At 31.2% G+C, this 24,030-nt stretch overlaps 1 long non-coding RNA gene across 1 annotated transcript; it reads left to right on the forward strand.

The window, feature by feature from the left end:
- The first annotated feature begins 247 nt into the window (after positions 1-247).
- LOC145329681 (uncharacterized) lies at positions 248-23,411 on the forward strand. Its single transcript, XR_013883047.1, has 3 exons — positions 248-343; positions 7,985-8,038; positions 23,317-23,411. It is a non-coding gene; the product is annotated as an uncharacterized LOC145329681 (long non-coding RNA).
- The last annotated feature ends 619 nt before the right edge of the window (positions 23,412-24,030 follow it).

Here is a 24,030-nt window from a genome sequence, read left to right on the forward strand (position 1 = left end):
TATGACCATATATTCTAAATAGCTGAATTCATTTTTTTCTTATCCCTATTTTACAAAAATTTATTTTTGTTATAATAACTCACTCCATTGAATAAAATTGTTCATGTTTTTAATCAATATTTTAAGGAAAATCAAAGTATATGAATTTATGAAAGCCATTTAGAAATAGTTTTTTTTGGTGTATTAATATATCTTGAAGAAACTTTCCCTGCATCCCTGTCTTGTTAAATGCATTTGTTTTCCTTTCAGATCTACTTGAAAATGGTCTCCGCTCAATTCAAATCAGAAATGTGAACTATTATAACATTGTTTCTTTTCAAAGTTATCACAAAATAACAACAAGGTTAGTATTTCATGGAAAAAAAAAGATATTCAATAACAGACAACCAACCTTTGAATTGAAGTCCTAGCAATGCATTTTTCCCCTATTTATACTACTAGTGGGGTTGAATTCGATAAATAAATTTTTTATTTAAAATAAATTAATTTTGTCTGACTCTGTTCTCCCGTCCGTCCGTAAGTCCGCTTGCAACGCTATGGGGTAAATGTAATTTTCTCAGGATAGATGGCTGAATTTTTTGTGAAGATTCCCAATATCAATGAGCAACTAGTATGCAATTTACCTTGTCCGTCAGTCTGCCAGTCATGCTACAAAAAATAATTGAGAAAAAAAGGTTTTGTGATTTTTATTCTTCTATATATTTCTACTCCTTCATTTAGCGAATCTTTTAAATATACTTGTACGTTTTATTTGTGATTAATTGTGCTGCGCTACATATGGTTGTTGTCATTCTTGTTTTTGTACAAATTAAAGATGCAAATCCAATGAAAGAAAATAACGTTTAAAGTTTTTAAAAACCTGGGGAAAAGTTTGAGCAAAAATGTTCATTACAGATGAACTTTTTGCACACTTACATTCATTTTTAGGAACATAGAATACTAAAGTGTCAGCAAAATTAACTTTTTTTCAATAATAAATTGATGATTTTTAAAAGTGAATTTTACATAAACAATCAATGAAACCTGTTTGGATATAAAACTGTTATTCTATTAATAATCAATTATAACCAAAAGGTCTCATCACAGAATATTTTTTAATTTTTTAAGATTGTACACGTACTCATTATTCAAATGTTTTGTGCTGGCAATTTTCGGTATAATAACCTACCTAAACATTTATCTATAGTTTTCAATTTAAAGCTTATGCAGAGCAAAAGTTAGTAGAATCCTTTAAATCGACTGATGAGACCACTTATTAGCCCTTCTTTTTTTCTTAAAAATTTAGTTTCTTGTGGTGAGCTTTAATTATGTACAGTCTTTTAATAAAGGTAGGTGGGGGCGAGAAAGAGGCTCTTTACAGAGATAGAGGGGACATTGGGCTCTTTATTACACTAGTCCCAAATTTTTATAATAACGTTATCTTATTCGTTGGCTTAATAACTTTGGGAACGTTTCAACCACTAATTGTAAACAACTAAGGGGTAATTTTGTTTTTGATCATTGTGGACGTACATTTATTTATTGTCCGTTGTCTTGTCCTTTTAGATCCCTTTTAAGAAATAATTCGGGAGAGACAGGGGGATGGGTCAAATGGTGGGAAAAAAATTTATTTTGTTGAGTAAAAATTAAAGTCATCTAAAGTTGAGGAAGTATGCCACCAAATTGGATTCATTTTTTACCTGCACAAAATTTCAACATACACACAAAACAACAACAAAAATTATTTTTGATTTTCACTAATTTCAAGAGAAACCTTGTGCTTTTTCCAGTAATGTTAAAGCATAGAAAAAAAATAAAAGAGAGGAATCGAAGCAACTAGAAGACGAAAATAGGCAGTGGGCCCAGGGGCCTGATTAACGCTGTTGCCGCGCTATATTTTATTGCTATTCCACAACTTTTCAAATGGGAGGATTACAAAATTAATATGTAAAGTTTTAATAATTAGAATATAATATTTAAATTAAAAATAAAAAGAAATTTTTGTTATTAAATATAAAAAATACTAAAATAACAACATCTAAAAAAATATTTTTTTTTCACTTTTAGATATTGTCGTTTTAATGTTTTAATTAAAAATTACAAAGAATTTATTTTTATTTTAAAAAAATTGTGCATGAAAGATGAATCCTTTCATTTCTAAAAAGGGGAAAATTTTTTTCATAATAAACATTCAGCTGATTCTGACCGCCTACGGCTGTTTGCTAAATATCGCTTTTCTTTTTATTCACATTATTATATATGATTGACTTACAAAAAGGCATGGGCGGCTTTTGATTTTCGTCTGCTAGATTTTCTTTAAAAATTTAGGGATGGGGAAGTAGTATTTTACCATGAAAAGGGGGTGAGTATTCATCCTCTTATCCTTTTTCCTTATGTGTTAAAGGCTATTTTTAGACAGGGTCAGCCCGTCGGATGGGAAAGTTGTTCTCCTCCAAAAAATAAAATGGCATTAAACCTGCATCACCTCCAAGAATATTACTATTTTATAATACTTATACAAAAGTAACTGTATCTTGCTATGTCTGTCTGTCTGTACTAAAGATCTCGCTAAACGCTACATGATATGGTTTTACTTACAGTAAAGCTTCTCATGGGAGCGGAGAATGTTTATAGCTTTTGTTGAGGACGGTATCACTCACCACCCTTCCATGAGAAATCGCACCTGGAAAAAATGACATTAAACATTGATTTTGCTTAGTTGATGCTTTTTGTATATGTCTTTAAAAGTAAATCATTACAACATAGCGTACTTAAACTTTTTTACAAACCAGCGGATAGAAATTTGTCTGGGATGTATAAACATCTTTTGACGCTGCATGTATGCATTTTATATGCTTAAATCTTTCATACCTTCATATATATATATATTTGAATTTACATGGCGTTATAAAGCTTCATTAAGGGGCATTAATAGTTATTTATCGCGTCATATTATAAACAGCTTTCCGCAGATATAAAACTAGACAATTATATGATTTAAACCAGTCTTTTAGCCCCAAAATGCCGCAGGCACGGGCTGGAAAACTGGATAAAATACGATGCTATACATAACTTTTCAGTATGGCTGAGATCTAGTTTTAATCCACCTTATTTAAATCGGTTTCGAAGCGATACTGGAAAGAGTTTAACTTTGATTCCTAATCCTCACATATTATGATTGTGTTTAACCTTTTTTTAAAATCAATTTACATTTATGATATCTGTGTGATTGAGACAACGCAAAATGGCACCAAAAAATGACGTCATACAATAAAGTTTTCCAATGAGAGGCCATTATACATTGTAATTGACCAAAATGGTAACATATATACTGGCCTCTCATTGGTTATTTTACCGTATGTCGTTATTTTTTTGGTGTCAAATTGCGCTGTCTCTTTGTGATTTTGTCTGTCAGTCTGTATGCTAAGATCTCGCTAACCACAAGCTTAAGGTTGTTTATGAAATAGTAGGTCAACCCACTCTATAATAAGCTATGTGAGGGGACGAAGTCGCTCAAAAAGTCAATCAGTATATGACGTCATAAAAATGAGGGATTATCCATTTCCTTATTAGGGGTTTTCTTACCCACTCCTCCTCTCCTTTTCCCTCATTTTTATGACGTCATAATTATTTTGAGCGACTTTGTTCCATCACTAAAATCTTAGCGGTGACTTCCCCCCTCTATATATTCAAATAAAATCATATTCAATATTCTTTTATTATAAAGAAGTAAGTTCTTATTGTATGTTTGTTTAGATCTCTTTAACCATTGAACTGATCAAGTCCTCCTTTTTAAGGAAACTTAAAGTAAGTTCTTGGATGGTTTTAGGCCTTTTATAATTTCTCAATTTAAGTCTTGTGATAGCTTTATTCTATTATATTGCTTTCTACTTCCCCTAAATTTTATTTTATTGTTTCTAAACCTTAAATATCATTTTATAGCAGTTTGAATTTAACAAAACATTTGATCGAAACGTGTTTATTATACTGTTTTTTCCCATATGCTTCAGAAATAGACTTTTTTCTGAATCGATTTATATTTTCCTATTATAGAATCCTCCTTCTAGTTCTATGGTAGACCCAAGAGGCTAAAAGTGACAATGTTTTTTTTGATAATCATTAGAAAGCTAATGTTTTTAGACAGAATTTTAAAGGAATTAACTTTTTTAATAATCATTAGGAAGCTTATGTTTTTTAGACAGAATTTTATAGGGATTAACTTTTACCTAGAATCCATATTTTGAATTAATTAGGCATGTTAATTTTAGGTTAAATAAGACTGATCATATCCAATGTTAGCGAAGATATTAAAGATATTAATTTCATTCAAAGAGCCAGCTTCTCACTACCCGCCAATGCTAATTCTTGGGGACCTTTTTCGTCTGCTAGTAAAATACTTTCTGCTCTTTTGTAGCAACTTGGCTGTGTTAATATTTACGATGCTATTGGCTGATATTCATAGATCCAATTGGAAGTCGGCACAGGGTTCACTGGGTGGGGACATACAGTTATCTAACCTTTTCCCCCTCTATTGTATTACTTTGATTCCCCCCCCACAGCAAAATGTTACCGGTATAAGTTTGTAGGATCAATCATTCAATATTGAGGAAAATTACGATCAATTATCAAGATTTAAAAAAAGTAGTCATTTTAGATTATTTAAAAATGCTATTTCAGATATTCTTGACAAAATATTAATATCAATTGACAAAGTTAATATTTCTGCAGATCAAAATTAATATTTATAAGAAAGAGTTGGATGCATTAATGAAACAAACAATCATGATTTGATAAAGTATTCAGATTTTTTATGGATGAGGGGGGGGGGTAATTTTTTTCTAGGGGATGTTTCTCATGATAGGGTGGTGGTTTTAGTTATAAACTTTCCCAGGACCTATGAAAAGCTCTCCTGTAAAGCAGAACCATTTTGATTGAGCGGTTAGCGAGATCCTTTCGGTAATGACAGACAAACAGACATACTATCTGTTACTTTATTATATGGATTTTAGCGCTAGGTTAAATTATCTACCTCCAAATAATAAAACCCTGGCAGACAGAATGTAATAGTGTCCGCCCTCCCCCCTCAAAAGGTGAAAATACTTTTTATATATTACATCATCATTTATATAAATACTTTAATAAACGCTGAGATAACCTAGAAAAGTAAAATGGAAAAGGATAGATTTTGTATTATGATCCTTCTTCGTTTGAGAGTTTTTTTTACACATCTATTAGCTCTGTATTTGAAGGAGTAAGGAAAATAGCCTAAAACTAAACTGAGATATAAAAATTAAATAGCCTAAAACCATCCAGGGTACCATCAGTAGTTACGGAAATCTTAAGCTTCAAACAAAAAACCTTACTACTTTATATTTTAGGATGTTCTCTAATTTTTGAACTCTGTATTTTTACCGTTATAGTTTTTTAATAAATCAATGTTTTTTTTTATTTTATGTATTTGAAATGAGCTAATGTTAGTTTTATCCAGCGCTCGGCAGCCGCGTCTAAGTCTCAAATTTAAACCACGTTTGATGCTTTGAAAAATATTTGAAAACAGGGATTGCCATATTTGCGTCAGATTTAGACTTGTATAGGGTTGATTTTCCTAATGCTTGCAGGCGGCTGGTTTTATCCTTTACATTTTCACTTTTTATCTCATTAAAGTACTCCTTCTCTGGAGTAGCAATAAAAAAAATAATTGTTATAAACTTTAAACTTTGAACAATCACCTTAATGAAGCAACCAATCGAAATTCATTAAAAGTCCCCATAGTTGTTAAATTAACGAATAAGAAAACGTTTTTATAAAACTTTGGGGACTTGTGTTATTTACAGCCCAATGTCCCCTCCCTTCTTGGGTATCTAAACTGTCCCTTGAAAGAAGTATAATATATATTTTGCATGAGTAAAATAATGAACAATTTTTATAATTTACACCATTTTCACAATGGTTTATTAAAGGACTAAAACAGTATCATAGAAGATCTACCTACCTGTAATCATATTATATAAAGTAGTAAAGTTTTTTTGTCTGTAGCTTAAAATTTCGATAACCACTGAACCGATTAAGTTCTCAATTTGAAGCTTTAGGTTTTAGGTTTGCTTTAGGCTATTAATTTTTTATTTCCTTCGAATACAGAACTCCTTGATGCTAGGGGCATAGCCGCTAGTTTAAGGGATATAGAAATAGAAAGATAATTTTTATGTTTTGATACAGAAGACAATGTCAAATATCAATCTTGTATCCTAATGGTTGTAATAAAAATTCTCTGCTTTTTGTCAAAAAATGTATCCTAGCTTTTGTTATTTTTTTTAACCCAGTCTTGACGAACTCCCAAAGTTCAAAGTTTTAAATCACCGGGGTTAAACAAATTAGATTTTTTGGGTATAGTCCCTTTCGTAACATTCTTCGTATTTTTCACAGTAGCTTTTCTCCTATTTCTAGCCCCTGCGGGAGGCTCTAACCCTGCTGGGTCAATTACCTAACCCTGTGGGGGCAATCACCTAACCCAATATAACCTAACCTAACCTAAAATAACCTATAAAAAGCCATTTTAAAAATACGACGATTTTTTCAATATTTACTCAACAGAATTCAAAAAGTAAGCTGTCAAATTAAAAGTCTTACTAGTTTTGTTCATAATGGCAATTTTCTTCATTTTTGGTGCATTGTAGTACCTTAGAATCAACTTCAATTACGTTAAAAATTCTACAAAAAAAACGATTGCATATCTAAATTCTATGGATCATTTTACATCTACTACTTACTAAAAGCACTGACTAGCTATTTTTTTTTTAAATCACAAAATCTAAGACATGTTCTTTTTTTAAAAATGGCCCGAATTAAAAACTGTGTTTAAATGTGTTATTTTACATAAATGTAAGGTATAATACAGAAAAGAAAAAAATATTTTGTCAAGTTAAAACAAATAATTTATTTGTTTTAATTTTTTTAAAATCTGTATCTAAAATCTTAAACTACAGAAGAAAAAAAGCATTAATTCTATATATATATACTAGCGGCTTCGCCCCAAGCCTCTAAGGGCTTTTTCCTGAAGGTTCAGTGGAGAATTTTAACATTTTTTTAGATATTTTCTGAAATTAGAACTTTGTATATCTCTTTATAACTTTTTATAACTCTTCATAACATTTAAAATCCTGTTACTTTAGTATAAGGATATAAGGATAAGAAGAAAAATAATTGTAAATATAAAAAAATATAAAAAGTATAAAAATATAAAAAAAATATTAAAAAATATTAAAAAATATTAAAAACATAAAAAAAAATATAAAAAAAATTAAAAAAATTGAAAATTTAAAATTTATAAAATATATAAAAAGATAAAAAAATTTAAATTAGAAAAAAATATGAATTTTTTTTTTTTTTTTTGGGGGGGGGGTTGGGGGTGTCCCATCCTTTAAGAAAATAGACATACATGACAGACATCATTCTACTTTGTATTATAGATAATTATTATTCCTAAGACATCCGTCCGTAAGTACTTCTGATTATGATTTATTATCAGTTATGCATTTTAAGAGACAATATCTGCAAGAATTGATAAAAGCCAATTATTCTGTAATAAAAAAGTTAATTTTCTAATATGTATGTAAGCAGTGGCGTACACAGCGATTCATCAGGGGTGTGTAAAAACTTGAGGGGGTAAATAAGAGTGAAGGCAGGTCTTCCCAATTTAGAAATGAAGGGGGTTGTCGACACCCCCAACTTTCTGTGTTGTTAAACAGTACATTTTACCATAGAAAAAAAGTATCGAGGAAGCGATATAAGGGGTTTCGTCGTATTTTAACAGTAGTTTTTGATTAGGAAATAGGCCTCGCACTATTAGAGCTCCCCCCCCCCGGGCCCCCCCCGTCACAGGTGCCAGAAATAGGAGAAAAGCTTCTGTGAAAATACGACGAAACCATATATTCGGTTTGTGTCCTTGATCCAAAATAAATATTCAATTGTCCTATCCTTAACATTTCTGATTATTTTATATTTTTAGATGTTGAACGGGGAGGCAGCTAAACTTCTAATATTTGCAGATCACGCAATTTTGGTGAGTAATAGATTTAATTAGTAGAAAGAGCGTAGCTGCACCGAAGTTAGTTTTGTCTGTTTGTCCGTTCATCTAAAATTAGGCATTACTAATCCTTATAAAAAAGTAACAGGATCTGCAGGGGCTTCCAAGCTTTTTTTATTTGTGGGGGGGGGGGTTAAAATGGCGCGCGAAATTCGCTGCAAATTTTTTTACCCCCCCCCCCCCCCCTACAATATTTACCCCAGGGGTAAAATTTGCTTTGGGGGGGGGGGTAAAATGAAAAATATTTTGGGAAAGTAATCACCCCTTTAACCCCCCCCCCATTTGGACGTCCTTGAGGATCTGTGTCTGTCTGTGTGTACTGAGGGATATTGCTATCCGCTGAACCAATATGGTTCTTCTTTACAGTGGTGCTTCTTTTAGGTTCTATAAATAATTTACTCATATATTAAAATAGTTATTTAACGCATAGTATTATGGACATATTTCCGTGGAAATTATACATAATTTTTAGTGGAAAATTGTTTGTACTACGATGCTATTCATGATTTTTCATTATGGCTAAGAATCGGTTCTAATCCAGCGGATATTAATCGGTTTAGAAGCCATACTGGAAAAATTTTCCTTTTTTATATAAGATGATATTGTATATACTTTGCAACTAAAATAAATTACAATTTATGATGGTATTTCACTTGAATTTAAACAAGGATAAATATATCCGTCAAAAGCGCAGCTAAACTTACTATACATATGCGAACATAGCCTAGTTGTAGAGTAGCTGCACCACTGTAAACTACATGCTACATTACCTATGTAAATACAACTAAATAGCCCTCTTAACCATAATTTATTACATTTACATCAGGTCTAATTTAAAATTCACTTTGGATTTCAATATCTTAACATTAAAGTACGGAGTTTAACAAGGCATAAAAAGATAGAAGGAGAGCTGATTATGGTTAAAGGAGAAAAGAGATAAATAAATAGATAGATAGGCAATTTTAAATGATAGATTTATGGATGAATAATTAGCTAGTTTTATATCATAAATATTTTGATAATATGATTAATGAAATACACAGATGATAACAATAGATATGAAAAATGGATAGAAAGATAGATATATGAAAGTTGACATGTATGGTATAGACCTCTAAGATTATTTAGTATGGAAGTATGGCGAGCTGACCTTCTCCTCCCTTACACAATCTGAAGGGGGATGAAAACTAAAAAAAATTTAAAATTACAATAAATACATCTGATTTATAAAATCAGAGGCCTTAGATAGTTTAGTTTAGGGGTGGGTATAAAAACTTCTATGTCAGCCCCCCCCCCCCTGTAGGACGCCCCCAGTTGGATTTATGATAAATGATAAACAAACTCTGGAGAAATTCTTGAAATACATTTCATTTTCTGCAGTGGAGTACCATCCATAAAAGGTTTTAAAAATCGCGCAAATTGTGTTTTTTAGTTCTAGCAATTTGAAAAGGTTTCCTTGGTAAATCAAAAATGATTAGATGCATGGATCTAAAGGGATATGACAACAGCTCAAAAATTGATGTACATCCCTAATGAGGATGCACAAAACTACCCCTACTGTAGATTACAATTAGTGGTTGAAACGGTCGGACACTGAACTTAATGAAACAACCAACAAATTTTATTAAAAGTCCCCAAAGCTGTTAAGCCAACAATTAAGAAAACTATATTGTAAAAATTTGGGGACTAGTGTAATGAATATACCAATGTCCCATTCCTCCCTGGATTACATGGCTGCGAAATATATTACTTTAAAAAAAAACACACTGTGATCATAAATTGTATTTTAGAGATCTAGTTTACCTTATATTCAGTCTTTTTGAATAACATATAGACTTGCTATTACAATCTTAAGTCTTCTATATAACAGTATTCTAATAATAACATTATGGTTACTGTCTAATATCATAACAGCAAACTTTTGACTTGGGTTAGTTTATTAACTTTTGAGTTTATTTACTTTTGTGTAGAGTAATATTTAAGTTGTTATTAAATACCAGAGCATAGAGCTGCTCTATAACTATACAAAAATGGTAGTAAGTTCATAGGTAACGCATATAAGGGAATGAGGCGAAATTCGTTGGGTTAAAAACTTTGGGGGACCTTAATTAGAATGACCAATATAGTAGTATCCAAACCAATGATTTTAAACTACAGAAGGTTAGTTTGTTTATAGTAATTGGGCGTGTAAAAGTATATTAATCTATATTCAATTGTCTTGTTCCTTAATACTTGTTGAGTATTAAATAAAATGATAAATTTTACATAATCATCTTGCTATAAAAGTTTTTAATTCCAATTTTAATAATAAAGAAACTTTACTTTTGAAGTTAAAAGTTTTTGACTGTGTATCAAATTTGCATTTGTGAATACGATCCTCTGAGAATATATGTGTGTTTGTGTGTGTGTGTGTGAGTGTGTGAGTGTGTGTGCACAGTTATATAAGACAATGAATATGGTAACTAATTATTGGTCCTATGACAAACGCAGGAGTGACAAAGGTCAGAGTGGACACATTACCTAATCTAACAAATTTTAAACTATCCTATAGATTTTTTAAAAATAGTGTGCGTATTTGTATAACAATATCTTAACCTAACCTAACCTGTTTAGAAAATGATGAACTGAATATTTTAGACACTTCTGCGTATGTCCAACCCGACGTTTGTCACTCCTGCGTTTGTCCTCGAGTCGAACCTTATTATCTCAGATCATCTTTTAGAATTGGTATTTTCTTCCCTCCCCCGTCATTCAATATTAAATTCCTAAACGAAATGTAAAGTGAAATAACCAATCAAAGAGGGAGGGGACATTGGGCTGTTATTACACTACTCCCCAAAGTCTTATAATAACGTTTTCTTATTCGTTGGCTTCACAACATTCATTGGTTGTTTCATTTGGTTTAGTGTCTAATTGTAATCTACTGATGGGGTAAATTTGTGTATCATCATTTTATTATCCCTAATAGATCCATAAAAAATAAAAAATCTAACAAGTTTTGGCATTTTACTTTAACTTAGGTGTTAAACAACATTTAGACCATTTTATGTTTCTAGGCGAAAATATTCCTTCATTTATGGTCGGTCTGTCCGTATGTAATTTAAAGCTCTAATTAAATCCACCACTCACCTTCAGGGGCGTCCAAGCTTTTTTATTTGGGGGGAGGTAAAATTTTGAAAATAAAAATTTTTTTTGGGGGGGGGTAATCTTTATTTCATAGAGGCATTTTTTTATTTGGGGGGGGGGGGTAATCACCCATTTACCCTTTTTACCTGGTATATCTAACCTAGCTTAAAACTTCATTAATTTTAGATATTTTGTTAGATTACGTAAAATCAATGTGATGTCTAACTCTAGAATCCAAAGTCTAATCTGCATAATCGTTTTGTCTGCGTTCAAAGATGCACAGCTGCTATACAATTAGTTGGTTGTCTGTCTGTCTGATCCATATTGTTAATAATCCATCAAGGACTATTATAATTTCTATAATAATAAAATTTGTTTTTAAACATTATTTCTTATTTTGATAAAATAAGATTTTCATTTTAGAAAAGAACAAAACTTTAATATAAAAAAAAATCCATTATGAGGCAAATGTAGTGTTTCGGAGCCGTTTGATTTTGGTGCGGGGGGGTATTTTTCATTTTTTGGGGGTTGGGGGTGTCCCACCCCCCAAGGAAATAGTTATAAACCTTTCTGGGACTTATGAGAAGCTACCATGTAAAGGAGAACCCGATCGGTTCAGCGGTTAGCGAGATCCTTCGCTACAAACAAACAGACAGACATCGTTCTACTTTAAATTATAGATAAAAAATCTCTTTATTTGTCTAGTCCGGAGCCCGAGCCGTTTTTTAACGAAAATTAAGCTCAGGCTCCGGCAAAATATGGCGGCTCCACGGCTCCCGGCTCCGGCTCCGAAAAACTGGGCAAATGTATAACATCCAGACAAAGGTCGTTTAATCAAAGAGTTGGTTGCTTGTAGAAGCTAAAGTTCTTATTTTATTCTTTATTTGTCTTAATTATATACATAAAAAAAGTTTACATTTAAAGTATAAGTGTTATTATAACAATATTAAGTTAAAACTAAAGCTAATATTAGTTCAGGTAGAATAAACCTTGTCACTGTAGTGAACATATCTTCTGTAAATTATAAAAATCTTCAGACAAATCAAAATAAGACATTCTAGATTTCTAGAATTTAATTTAAGGTACAGCATAGTAAGACTTTTTACTGAACCAGTCCTCTAGAAGTTATTTAGTTTATAATACACCAAAAGAAATGTTTTTGTTGTACATGTCCTCTACAGGTTATCTAGTAGACATTAGCTTTAAGAGTACTAGTTCTCATAAGATTAATGAGGTTTAGACAAAATGGTGTACCGCTTCTCTATAGGTGTAGTAAGCAAATTATGTTTATGGTGTACATGTCATTTGTAGGTTATCTAGGATCAAGTATACCTAAATGAGACTTTGTATTGTATATGTCCTCATGGGGTCAATTAGGTTAAGACAAAGTGGTAAACCCCTTCTTTATAGATATGGTAAACACAAATAGTTATTTCTCGCATCGTATTATAAACGGCTTTCCGCGGATATAGAAAGTAATCTTTTGATTGTACATTTTTATATTCGTAGAAAGCTGGATATAATACGATGCTAGACATAGTTTTTTTTGTATAGATGAGAACCGGTTCCTATCCACCGCATTCGAATGAATACGAGAATAGTTATTTCTTTCATCGTATTATAAACGGCTTTCCGCGGATATAGAATATACAATTATAAGATTAAAACCAGTTTTTTAGCCCCGTGGTGCCGGATTCGAATGAATACGAGAATAGTTATTTCTCGTATCGTATTATAAACGGCTTTCCGCGGATATAGAATGTACAATTATAAGATTAAAACTGGTTTTTTAGCCCCGTGGTGCCGAAGGCACGGGCTAAAAAAACTAGTTTTAATCTTATGATTGTACATTTCTATATTCGTAGAAAACTGGATATAATACGATGCTAGACATAGTTTTTTCGTATTCATGAGAACCAGTTCCTATCCACCGGATTCAAATGAATACGAGAAATAAGATTATGATATACATGTCAACTATAGATTATCTAGGTTCGGATACACCTAAATGAGATTTTAAAGTGTTCATGTCCTCCAGAGGTTATCTAGAATAACAGTACATTAAACTAATCACTTTTCAATATAAAGAGTGAAAAAAATAACCAATCAATTCACATTTTTTAATATAAATCTTACAGTTATGGTCCAAACATTACAAAATTTCATTTAGTCTATGCTTGTGTAATTTCAAAGTCATCAAATTGTTGAACTACGTATATACTCACCACCTCTGGGCACCACAGCTTGAGTCCCTTCTCTCAAGGATAATATCTTTCAAGTGAAAATTTGGTATTATATCATGTTACCAATCCCTTCATTTGACACAATACAATCTGTCCCGATGGATTTGATTCAAAGCAAATATTACAGTCCCTTTATCCTTGAAAATAACAAAGATTCAACTTTTTATTTGCTCCGTCTCTGCATATACTATCAAATTAATTTAAACATAAGCTTTAACACATTCCAACACAAGAACAGTTATGTCCTTAGATAGCATGAAAGATCAAATAGTTTGGTAATCTCTAAATACATTGCCGTTACATTTACACAATTTAGGAAACTTTTTTTTTAATTCGTCTTTTGAAAAGCGAAGCTTTTCTATAATTAGGGTCGGTCTGTCCGTACGGCCATAACGGTTATGTCTTTTAGGAAATTAAAACATGTTAGAATTGTCCCATCAATTTCAAACTTAATAAATATGATGATTCCCTTAACAGTGAGGTACCATTAAGAAAGCGTAGCAACTCTATAATCATTACCAGAAAGTCCGTACGTTCATTTTGAACATGCTGATTTTTTACTTTTTTACCAACAAATTTTCATGTGATTTGATTATCCAATTGATCTGATTTTTGGTATACTAATTCCTAGGACAAATTTACAATGTTACAAGCGTAGCATCTCTATAACAAAATCCTATAAATGTTAGTATGTCCTTATTTTATTCAACAAGTTTAATTACAATTTAGTTTCGAGTTTTATACATTTATATTCTGATTATTCGGTTCTGACACTCTAGAAGTGTTGTGTTAATGTTCGTTTTTCCTAACGTCTCAGAGCTTCGCTTTTTTGTATGCTGTCATCCTTGTTTTTGGTTATATTAATTCTATGACCTTTAGATGACCGACAAACGGTCAGTTAGTTGTATTTTTGTAGATTTTATTCGTACAAACAAACATAAACTTAATCAATATGTTATATTATAAGCAAACTTCGCCACCAAATTTCCCTTGCTTTATTTCTTAAAACTGAGAAACCTTATAGCATTACCATTACAAGATGAATAAAAAAACACATAAATATTTTTAGAAAATTGGAAATATTATTGAATTTATTTCTATACCCAATAATGAAAAGGTATTGTTAGAATTTGTTCAATTATTTTAGAATGTATTTGCCCCAATATAAAACAAGGATGACAACATTCAAAGTTGCAGCATAGCGTAAAAAAAAAAAAATATTTAAAATATTACCAATAAAAACGATTTTAAAAGTGAACGAATTAAATATAATTTAATATGTTGACTGGGTTTTAAACTGATAGTACCTTTATATCAAACCACAATCTTTAAAAATCTGAACCTTTAAATTGACATTTAGATTCAAACATAAAAGGGCTTTGATGTCCAAAACTTGTAGATGAAATGACTTATAGAGATGTTACGATACAAAAACAACAATGGCCGATAAATTCTTGACATATTATTTGAGAAACATCAAAAAGAAAACGTATAAAAAGTTTTGGTAGATTCCTCAAATTTACAGTAAACAGGGATATATATTAATATAACCATTACAAAAAAATATTTATATCCATTAATTTCAATAATTTGGGAATGTTAGAATTGATTTCTTAATGATTTCAAACGTGACATTGCGATTCCTGTAGTAGTTAGGTACGACTAAGAAAGCGTAGCAAATCTATAATCGTTTCAAGAATGTCCGTATGTCCATTTAAAACATGTTGATTTTTAACCTTTTCGACAACAATTTTTATGTGATATAATTATCCTATTCATTTTTGTAGTAATGATTCCTAGGACAGCAAGTGTATCTGTATTTTACTGTATTCTGTATTTACGCAATTTGCAACAAATTTATGTACAAATTAATGTTCTGCTTATTAAGTTCTTACACTCTCTAAGAATTATTGTTATTTTGTCCTTACTTCTGGCATTAGAACTTCGCTTTTATTAATGCTGTCATCCTTTTTATGTTTTATTTCGGATTAGATTAGAAAATGTTTTTTTTTTTAAAGGCAAAATATTATACAATATAAGAGAATGTTCAATTTGTTTTTCTTGCAGATTATAACCATTTTAAGGACGAAGCTATATCTGTACCATTTTTGCACCACTTTTTTGATTCCTGTGACGTAATAAAAATGAGGGATTCTCCATCTCTTTTTTAAGGGTTTTCTTTCCTACTTCTCCTCTCATCTCTCTCATTTTTATGACGTAACAGGAATCAAAAGTGGTACAGATTGGGCTTCGACATTTTAAGTCATTCCAATTAAATTTTAAAAATCAAGTTTTATTGAGGTATGGTGGTGCCCTTCAATGACTTTTGCCTTTTCTTTTATAAAATAGCTCAAAACCATTAGAAAACTAAATTTAAAGACATGAAATTGAAGCAGTATTGATAGTATACACATCTGTATTAGTAAATAAAATTATACATATCAAACACTTTGTTATTGTCAAACTATCATTAATTGTGTCTTCTAATAATCTAATAATAATACATTATACAAGATACATCTTAATATCATTGGAACAAACCAGTTATTTGCAAAAAATCATTAAGCCTAATTGTTTTTCTTTAAAAAAAACACATATAAAGGCATAAAAAGAAATTAATCTTTTCTCCATTATTTTCTTTCTTTCTTCTTCTTATATGCTTGTCTTGTCTGTTCAGAAAGAAAGGAGGTACAAGGAAGATCTTTATTTACAACTAGCAGCTACGCCCCTAGAGGCCTCTAGCAGCACTATTTTTTAAATTCTAATCTATGTTTATTAAAAAAATATCAAGAAGGCCACTAGGAGGCGCTAGATATATTTTTTTACTTTTGGCGTTTTTTCCTGGGATATTAGAGGTACTCTCACCCAAAATAGTTGTAAACCTAACAAGGACCACTGTAAAGAAGAACTGTATCGGTTCAGCAGTTAGCAAGGTCCTTCGTTGCACACACACACACAGACAGAGATTCTTTTACTTAATTATAAGGCTACAATTGTGGATTATTTTGTTCAGGAAAATTCTTTAAGTAGCTAAGCTACTCTATAACTCACGCTTTTCATTATATGTAAACAAGACTTAATTTAAATGATACATAGATAACTGCATTATTTAGGTAAAGATTCCCATGACAAATGAGCAATTACTCTAAAACTTACTTGGTTAGTCAGTCAGTATTTAATATTCTAATTTTAGGGTAGATTAATGTTGTATTTGAAAAGCCATCTAAATATATCTCATTGTATAAAGTAGAAACCTTTTTATGTCTGTAGCGACCGATATGGTTCTCCTTTACAGTGAAGCCTCTTTTAGGTCCAGTGAAGGTTCATAACTATTTTTATGGAGGGTACCACCGCCCTCCCAAGAAAATTTACCCACCCAAAAATACCCCCCCCCCAAAAAAAAATAAAATATTTTATAAACTACAATTGAAATTCTACTATACACTGTATTTCTATCTGTTTTTTGTGTAAAATTTATGCTGTTTCTCCATTGTTCTTGAGTTTATTTGTTTGTAGTATTAAGCTATTTGTTTTGTATTTTGTATTACATCCAACAAAGCTAGTGTATCATCAAAGAACAAGGCATCTGACAAAAAAGCAAAAAATAACAGAATCTTTGGATCATGGATCACTTGATAAATTAATGTTTCTTCCATAAAATTGATGACTAAGTTCCTTTTAAAACACATGTTTTTCTTTTGGTGCTAAAATTAATTTTATGTGTAAGTCACTTTAATAATCTAACGTTATTATCAAGCATTCGTTGCGTAATTTGTCCCATTTCTTTCTTTTTCCCCAAACTTTTTACAAAATTACTTTTCTTTTATCCTTTCCATTAATTCTTTTTTAATCCAGAGATCTAAAGGGATAAAACAATGGTCGATGTATTGAACATCCCCAATGATGATAACACAAAACTAGCCCTTCTGTAGATTACACATAGTGGTTGAAACGTTTGGACACTCAACTTAATTAACCATTCCATCAAAATCATGAAAGTCCCCAAAGTTTATAAGTCAGCAAATAAAAAATGTCATAATAAAACTTTGGGGACTAGTGTAATAAAGAGCCCACAGTCTCCTCCCTCCCTGGTTCTTACTAGCGTAATTTACAGTCCGTTTATTGCCACTAAGTGAAACATTGTCTTTAAACTATGATTCTTGTCCCATACTTGCTAAGTATATTAAAAAATTTTGAAAGCTTTCATTAAAATTTTTTGTCTGATTGTTTGAACACTTTCCAGAATTGCAATTAAGGCGCTCAATAAACCCTTTTGTTCTTGTTCTGTCATCTCATTTATTTGCTGGCAGACACTTGATACATCCAGAATGTACATAAGTTTTAAAAGTACAATTAGCTACTGAAGTACTGTTTTTTTTAATGTTTTAAAGTTAATTTGGTTTTAAAAATCATTTTGATTTGTACATATTAGAATATAAACCTTTTTGAAAATATTTGTAAAAGTCAAGAAAAACCTATAAGTACTAGAAAATGTACTGTACTAAATTTTGCTGGTCATTCGTTTGCCAGTCGTAATAAATCAACGTTTTTTATAGCTAGGATGGCTCATAGTAAAAGAATTATATCACTATTTTCCTGGCATCTAGGGGCTCTGTATTCAAAGGGGGAGGAAGAAAATAGACTAAAACTATCCCAAGACTTAACACAATAAATAAAATAGCCAACCACCTATGATACCTATATGAAACACCCATGAAAAGGAAAACTCAAGTGGTTCAGTGGTTAGCAATAAGAGACAAAATCCTTACTACTTTTAATAATAGAACCAGTGGCTTCAAAAAGTACATTAAATTAAATCTTTTGATAGTTTTCGCCTATTTTCTTTTGAGGCTCTTTATAATAACTCGAAAATTGTATTCCCAATAAAAAAAAACAAAAAGGCCTGTTTTGATTGATTCAATTAATGCAGTAAGAATAAATGTATATTTAGAAAGTAATATTGTATTGTATATTGACTAATGTTACCATTAATGATCCTCAAGACAATAATGTGCAATTTCCCTCAAATTGACTTGTACACCACAGAAACTAACCCCCCCCCCCATACTTTATTTTAGTTTTTGGTTAGGTTATATTGGGTGCTTTATAACAACGCAGGTATTGATCCTCGCAAGGTTAGGGCCCCTGCAGGGGTTAGGAATAAGTCAAAATAAGGTGGGGGGGTTAAGTCAGTGCTTCAGAGTTACTTTGTGGGAATTTGCAAACTAATGTATTTTTTAAAATAACAATATCATTTTCTTTTTTTTGTTTATTTATAAATATTTTATATTTGCTTTTCTACATTTTAATCACTTTTCCTTTTCATTAATACTATTTATGAATAATGTATATGTTTTTTTTAGGTCTAACTAATGAATAAAATATTTTGAAAATTTTATTCCCAGTAAGGTTTCGTGATTTTTCACTTGCCAATTCTGTTCTTTATCCTAATATATAAAAGAGTAAGCTTTTTTTGTCTGTAGCGAAGGATCTCACTGACTGATGCACCGATATGGTGCTTCTTTACAATGTAGCTTCTTATAGGTCCTGGGAAGGTTTATAACTATTTTGGGTTAGAATATATCCCCCACTAATTGCCCCTAGAGGCTTCTAGGGGGCACAGCAGCTAGTCCTTAAAATAAAGTAACAGGATCTGTACGTGTGTGTAGCGAAGGATCTCGTTAACCACTGAACCGACATGGTTCTCCTTTACAGGGTAGCTTTTAATAGATCCTAGGAAGGTTTATAGCTATTTTGGTGGAGGGTTCACAACCCTAACAAAAATTTATATACTCTGAAAAAAATTTTAAAATTACAATGGAAAAGTACGGGGTCGACTTCCCCCCAGCTTCAAGGGCTCCTAGAGTGTTAAAATTCTTTAATTTAATATAAGCAAAGCATAGGATTTTCGCATTTCAAATTCTAGTTAGCTAACGGGTAATATACTGCATTGGTCATTTTCTTATTGCATCCACTTCTGCAATATAATGATGTGTTAATATAATGCAAGGATTAAAGGGATAAGACAATGGCCGATTAATCTATTTCATCCCCAATTATGATACACAAAATTACACCATCTGTAGATTACAAATAATGTTGAAACGTTTGGACAATCAACTTCAGTAACCAACCAATCAAAATTCAATAAAAGTCCAAAAAGTTTTTAATCCAACGAACAAGAAAATGTTATTACAAAACTTTAAAGACTGGTTTAATACCTGATATAATGTAAATAAGATTTTAGAAACCCTTTTAAACAGGAGGCATTGATTTGAGTCGAGATACAACTTCAAGGTTTCTTATCCGAATAAAGAGCCCTTGAAGGCTGAGACGTATCCGCTAGTTTTTTCATAAATCACTGAACCGAGTAAATTCTCCATTTTAAGGAAGCTTCGCGGGATTGTTCAGGGTAATTTTTTTCCATCCTTGAACACAGAGCCTCTAGATGCTAGTGATACAGCCACTAGCATGTTGTTATGTTGATATAATATCAGCAGAAAAGTTGAGCAGGATTAGCTTACACCTGTTTACAAATACAATATTGCAACCTTCTACCAATCATTGTGCAGTTGGGGATGCGAATCCTTTTAAATTAAACAAAAATATATAGACATAATGTTATGGCAATTGTATATCAGATATAATCACATTTAAATGCAGTCTACAAAGTCCATAGCAATTGCTGTCTTTTGATAATTTGTTAGACATAAACATATCAATTCTACATGATTTGATAGTGAACTGGAAAATATATATTACCTATTTGATGAAAAATCGAAGCAAATAAAAACAAATTTTGATTTATTATTAATGTTTTTTTTTATCTCTCAGCGTAAAATATTCAGACGTCTAACTAAAATGCAAGAGAAAATTGCATTTCCTTTGTCAAACATTTCTGACAAATAATCAGACCTACCGGCATTTCATATTTTAGAGACGCTTCAAATTACAGAAAAAGATAGACAAGTAGACAGATGGACATTTAAAGGAGGGGAGTAGTTCCTTTCAACAACCGGATCCACATATCTTGCAAACCAAAGCATTTACTTAGTTTGCAGAAAGTTTGCAATATTTGAAAAGTTGCAAATCCAGTGGGCAATACGCATAACTAACTTTTTGCCAACATTTGTGAGGCGTCAAGAATAGCAGTTGGATATTTGGATTAACAGTTGTATAATAAAGCGTCTATTCAGCTTATCATTTTTTGTCTTTTAGAAAATAAATAGGTATAGCGAATTGCTAATTTAATCATACAAGCCATTCATTTCAATAACTAAATCTAGTGAAGGGAGGGACATTGGATTGGATTAGAGCACAAATTTTTATAACCACGTTATCTTAATCGTTGACTCATAAACTTTGGTTACCTTTATTGAATTTGGATTGGTTAAATCTGATCTAGCAGTATAACCAATCTTGTAAAACAATAAAGAAGGTGTATCAACTTTTTTGCTTTTTATTTAAGATAGCTAGCCGGTTCTTTTAGTAAGTAGTAGTTGTAAAATTTTTGATAGAATTCAGATATGCAATCGGTTTTTTTGTAGACCTCTTATTTTTGAAGTAATTTAAGTTTTTTAAAAATCGTTTTTAAATATCTAATTTGAGAAATAACTTGTCTATGTTATTAATTGATAAATTCATGAGTCTACGCAGCGCGACTAAGCTAGCGAGACTATGCTAGCGACACTATGCGGCGGAAATATTTCAATTTTTTTCGATTTTATTGTGATTTCTCTTGGGATTGTGGTGGTACCCTCCCCCAAAATAGTTAAAAACCTTCCCTGGACATATGACAAACTACCCTGTTAAGGAGAACCCAATCGGTTCAGTGGTTAGCGAGATCCTTCAGTACAGACACACAGACACACAGATACACAGATACACACACAGACAAACAAACATCCTGTTACTTTAGTATAAGGATTGAATCTAACCCATCCTAAAAGCAAGTGGGTGTTTAGAAAATTAATGATCCATCCATGGTATTTTGATTAAATAATACAATTAAATTAGTAATCTTAGTGTGTGTGTCCAGTAAGTTCTTTAAAAAAACACTTATTTTAGGAAAATCTGCAATTTTTCTTTAACTAGATATTTGAGATTTGGTTTAAAAAACCCCTTAATGGCAATTTAGTAAAGAAAAATACATCCTCAACCCCCTCAAAAACTAGAATTCATAATGGATAATGGAAGTTTGCTTACTCTATTGCATAAAACTAAATTGAAATGCCTGACTGAATATTATGGCCAGCCCAGTACATACCGCAGTATAAGTATACACAGCTAAATTTTTTACAAGTAGTTAATAAGAAACTTTGGATATAGTCCCTTTTGTGGCAACGCCTCATAAGGGGCGTTTCATTGCATTTTCACATTAGATTGTGATAGGTTAATTTAGGTTATGTTAGGTTAAGTTAGGTCAGTTGATTGCCCCGCAGGGTTAGACATTTGGCCACCCAGGGTTAGAGCCCCCCGCAGGGGCTAGAAAAAGGGAAAATACAACACAACGCCCCATTAGAGGCGTTGCCATGAAAATGACTATACCCAAAACTTTTGAGTTTAGATTAAAATCACAATTTATAAATGATGATCTGTTGGTGTGTTACTCTTTTCTCATACTTTTAATCAAATGCTTAAAGTGTTTTAAAAACAATTAATTAATGATTAATTTCTATTGTTAAAGAGAGAAATCTATATCATAGTTTTGCCATATGATAATGTTCTCATTAAATCAACCCATACAAGAAATTTAAGGATACCTTTTCAACTCTAGATTCGAACTTCTCTTTATATTAACAAGGATGACAACATCCATAAAAGCGAAGCTCTGAAACGGTAGGACAAACGGACATTAACACTTGTATAATGTGAGAACTGAATAATCAGAATGCGAATGTATAAGAGTCAAAGCAAAATTGTAAGTAAATTTGTTGAAAAACTGCTTGATACAGGATAATGATTATGGACATACTTACATTTTTAGGACTTGATTATAGAGTTGCTTCGCTTATAATAATGTACTTTGTAGTTCCAGGAATCAGTATACTAAAAATCAGACCAATCGGATAATTAGGTCACATACAAATTTGTTGTTAAAATGTTAAAAAAATCAACATTTTTAAAATGGACGTACGGACATTCTGTAAACGATTATAGAGTTGCTACGCTTTCTAACTCGTACGTAACTATTACAGGAATCACCATGCAAAATTTGAAATCGATAGGATAATTCTAACATGCCTAAATTAACGAAAAAAGCTATTTAAAAAAGTAAAAAAATCAACATGTTTAAAATGGACGTACGGACATTTTGGTAATGATTATAGAGTTGCTACGCTTTCTAAATCGTACCTAACTACTAAAGGAATCATCATGCAAAATTTGAAATCGATAGGACAATTCTAACATGTCTAAATTAACGAAAAAAGCTATCCGTTACGGACGTACGGACGTACGGACGGACCGACCCTAATTATAGAAAAGCTTCGCTTTTAAAAATACAAAGTTGTTAATATAATAATAAAAACAAAGTAAAATAGATTCCTTTTAATATGCTTTGTTTATAAACTTTTATGTAGAATAGTTTTAATGATATTCAACAAAAATTCGATGGTAAAGTTTGGAGAGTCCTTACTCAAATACTTTTAAGGGCTTACTAGTGCTTTCTTATATACACAATATAGTTTGGGCTTTGAAGGGATAAGACAATTAAGGATAAATTTATATACATCCCAATTATTATTGTCTTATACCATTAGAATTCTGACTTAATACTATTATCATTAAAAAAAAATAATGCATTTTTATATCTATGTTTTAGGGATTCCTGTTCATGATGGCTCTATTCTGTATAATTAATCTATTATAATGTTTATATTTTAGGGGTTCCTGTTCATGATAGCTCTATTCTGTATAATCTCTGTGGTTACTAGCAGTACAGTTTCAAATCCTCCAGGAATATGTTCAGAAATAAATTCATGAAACATTAAGAAAAGATGAATATTTTTAAAATCAATTATGCAAGCTTATAGGCCTTTATAAAGGAAAGGGGTGGAGGGAAAACCCTACACTTTTCATTTAGTTTTAAAAAGTTAAAGTATTTTTTCTCTTTGAAGGGCGTAGGTATCCTCCCCAAAAATATTAAAAAACCTTCTCTTGATCTAAGAGAAGCTTCAATGTAAATGAGAACCATATCTGTTCAGCGGTTAGCGAGAACCTTCGTTATAAACACACACACACACAAACTTTGTCATCCTGTTACTTTTATAAGAATTGATTGTACATTATGCATATATAACAACAAGTGCGTGTTAAATGCAAAATTAATTCTATCACAAATACAAATGCCTTTTGTTTTAAAGCATGCACCTTTAAATAAATCTTTTAAACTTTTAAATGCTCTTAGAGTTTAAAAGTGTCTCAAATATCTTTTTTTGTTTCTTTTAGTTGAAATGCAACATTTGTGAATTTTCTCAACCTGTGCATTTGCAACTTTGCTAAATCCATTTGCAAACAGGAATGACAACATCTATAAAAGCGAAGCTCTATTATCTGAAGGAATGACAAACGAAATTTAGCTCTTGTAGAGTATCAGAA

The sequence above is a fragment of the Acartia tonsa genome, chromosome 10 (genome assembly GCF_053477335.1).
Source record: "Acartia tonsa isolate MP-2025a chromosome 10, ASM5347733v1, whole genome shotgun sequence".
Taxonomy (NCBI): Eukaryota; Metazoa; Arthropoda; class Copepoda; order Calanoida; family Acartiidae; genus Acartia; species Acartia tonsa.